The sequence below is a fragment of the Oreochromis aureus genome, linkage group 1, assembly GCF_013358895.1.
Source record: "Oreochromis aureus strain Israel breed Guangdong linkage group 1, ZZ_aureus, whole genome shotgun sequence".
In the NCBI taxonomy this organism is placed as follows: domain Eukaryota; kingdom Metazoa; phylum Chordata; class Actinopteri; order Cichliformes; family Cichlidae; genus Oreochromis; species Oreochromis aureus.
The window spans coordinates 39,702,056-39,704,819 of NC_052942.1; the positions used below are offsets into that span (position 1 = coordinate 39,702,056).

Sequence of the window (2,764 nt, forward strand, 5' to 3'; positions counted from 1 at the left end):
ATCATAGTTTATCTTTCTCAGCTGCAGGTCCATGTTTCTGATTGGTCAAACTAAATAAACCCCGCCTCTTTCATGTGACAGCACTCCTAGATAGATGAACCCTGGGGTCACTTATGGAGTTAATAACCACCTTCATGTGACGGCTTATCCTTGTACAGACTCCTGACCAAAAACACAGCACACATGATCACACAAACACTGACACGCCAAACAAACCAGTGAATATTCAGATATTTTGAAAATATGCGACTGAACCAGGGATTTTGTTTGATTTGTTAATTAGTGGGAAAGTAAAAAAAGCGGTATATAAAACAACTTTTTTTGATATATTCATAAACAGCCACTCGCCATCATCCATCAGAGGTAAAAACAAACAAAAGCAAATTAAGTGTTTCCTTCGTTCGAGTTGTTCCTCCCTCTTCTGTCATTAGTTCCAGCTGCGCCCCCACCTGTTTCCTCTCCCTCATTACCTGGTGTATATAAAAGCAGAACGCAGCATGGAAATACTTTTAGTACAAGAACATTAAACCTAAGAGAAGGACTTGAGTAAATGTACTCAGTTACTTTGTAAGATTAACAGTACCCGAGTCTGATGGCTTGGCTGGTGCCACCCCCTGCCCCCCTTGTAGACACGCCCCTGCTTTGTGACATGTTATCCAAAGTTCAGGTGAGGCTATAACTGTGGAACAAAAAGCACTGCGCACTTTAAAGCAGGAACAGGTGGATAATCGGGGTGACCGTTATTTGAGGCTTAACATGATGTCACAGATCAGCTGCCGCTCATTACATCACGTTCAGCTGGCGCTCGTCACGTGACACTTTCTAAATCTCCAAATTAAACCTGCAAACAAACAATTACTCGAGTCAACAAGAACAATTAATTGTGCGAGGCCTCCAGGGATCAAATCTGCATATCGAATGAGCTCATTATCACAGCGGCGAGAGACGGAGGAGCCACCGCAGGAGCCGCTCGCTGTTAGCCTCGCATTAATCAGCTGTTTAACCTCCTCGCACCCACAGCAAACACTCCACAATTAAACTATCAGCTGTTAAATCTCCTTGTGAACCATCTGTCAAAGGCTGAGTCTCCGTCCATGTGTCATGTGCGGGGTCAGACAGAGCGAAGGCTGATTTGCTTCAGTGAAGGTGACACCACAGAGGAGACAGAAACTATGAAAAACACAAAAACGCAACACTAGCTCAAAGGATTAAATGACCAATAAACTCCAGTATTCATTATTGTAATTGTATTTTTTACCAGTTTAGAGTTTTACAAAGTGCTACAGTTCTCTGTTGTCCTAAAGGCGATAAAGCAAATATTCAGTTCAGATTTCCAATGTCAAGAGACAACTTAGAAACCAGAAAATCCCACGGGGGTCCACGCATCTGAAATCTTCACCCTAACTGAAATAAAAAACATAAACCAAACAGGCTGTTGGCTTTAAATAACTACTACTGCTGTAAAAGTCAGTGTGTGACCCATCTGCCACTGGGACACAAGAGTAATGAGTAATATCTAATATATATCAAACTAACTCCTCCAACCAAAGCCCCGGCAGGCTAAACATGAGGACACAGATGACACGCAACAGTAAAGACATAAAATACACTCCTGTACCATTTGCTCCTTTTATTCCACATGCAACTGTCCAATACACAAATCAGCACATGGGATTAACTATTAAACAAATGCACAGACTGCACAAACAAATACCTGCAACTCACAAAGAACTGCACCAATTACTATGCCAAATTACAACATTGGCCTATGGCATCAATTAGTGCATAAATATACATAAACCATCAAGTTACAGTCAAAATACATCAAAAATAATTCAAGCTGCGGTCAACAGAGGGTTTTGCCTCATGCTCACCCTACCTTTCTGCTCATCAACATCAGGTGCAGTGAACAGGTGAATGCAACCACATTTATCACCTAACACACCCATGAGACACGCCCCACACCCGTGCACCAATACAGTGAGTCCATTTAAACCAACCCACTTAATCAAAAAAGAGCAACTCATATGACTCCTACACTAACCATCTCCTATTTATATGAACATGTATCTGTACATAGTTTCGACCTGCAGTACCTCTATGGCCCACTAGGGGGACCCAAAGGGAATCATTGCTGTAATGGAAACAATTAAGACACAGGAGTGACTACAGTCAGACTTGTTTCCTCTGTGGAAGAGTCTTCTGTCCTGTGTCTGACTTCAGTTTTATTCCTGCTCACACGAGTGCTGTGTAAGGAGACGACTGTGATGTCAGAGAGAGAAAGTCCCAACAACGAAGGGATTTTGGTTCGTGAAGATGTTTCACCTTCACCATTCAGTCCCAGGTTTTACACCTGAGACAAAATACCCGAGTCTTTTTAAAACTGAACACCTGAGTGAGAGGTGGAACATCTTCAGGAACCAGGAAGGAGTCCTGCTGCCTTCAGTTCAGGTGTTTTAGGAAAAGGTGGAGGCTGATCATTCAGGACGTTGTATGTGAGGAGTAAGATTTTGAACTTTATTTCATTTAACAGGAGTATGGGAGAAGTATGCAAAATAAATGAAAATAAATAAAATGCAAAATTACAATAATACCAAAAATATGCAAAATGATATTAAGAGGTTCCCAAAATTCTACCTAAATTCTACTAAAAAATTCACACCTGCAATTCAAATAAAATTTGTCAAAATACTGAAAAATAAACCACAAAAGTATTAAAATAAAACTAAAGAAAAATATAAAAATATAAACATCACAAAATAAA

General features: G+C 40.6%; 1 long non-coding RNA gene across 1 annotated transcript; it reads right to left on the reverse strand.

Annotated features, from left to right (window-relative positions):
• Positions 1 to 288: 288 nt before the first annotated feature.
• Positions 289 to 1,904, reverse strand: LOC120440260. Its single transcript, XR_005613122.1, has 4 exons — positions 1,880 to 1,904; positions 1,259 to 1,404; positions 584 to 1,170; positions 289 to 470 (listed from the first exon to the last, which is right to left on the reverse strand). It is a non-coding gene; the product is annotated as an uncharacterized LOC120440260 (long non-coding RNA).
• Positions 1,905 to 2,764: the final 860 nt, after the last annotated feature.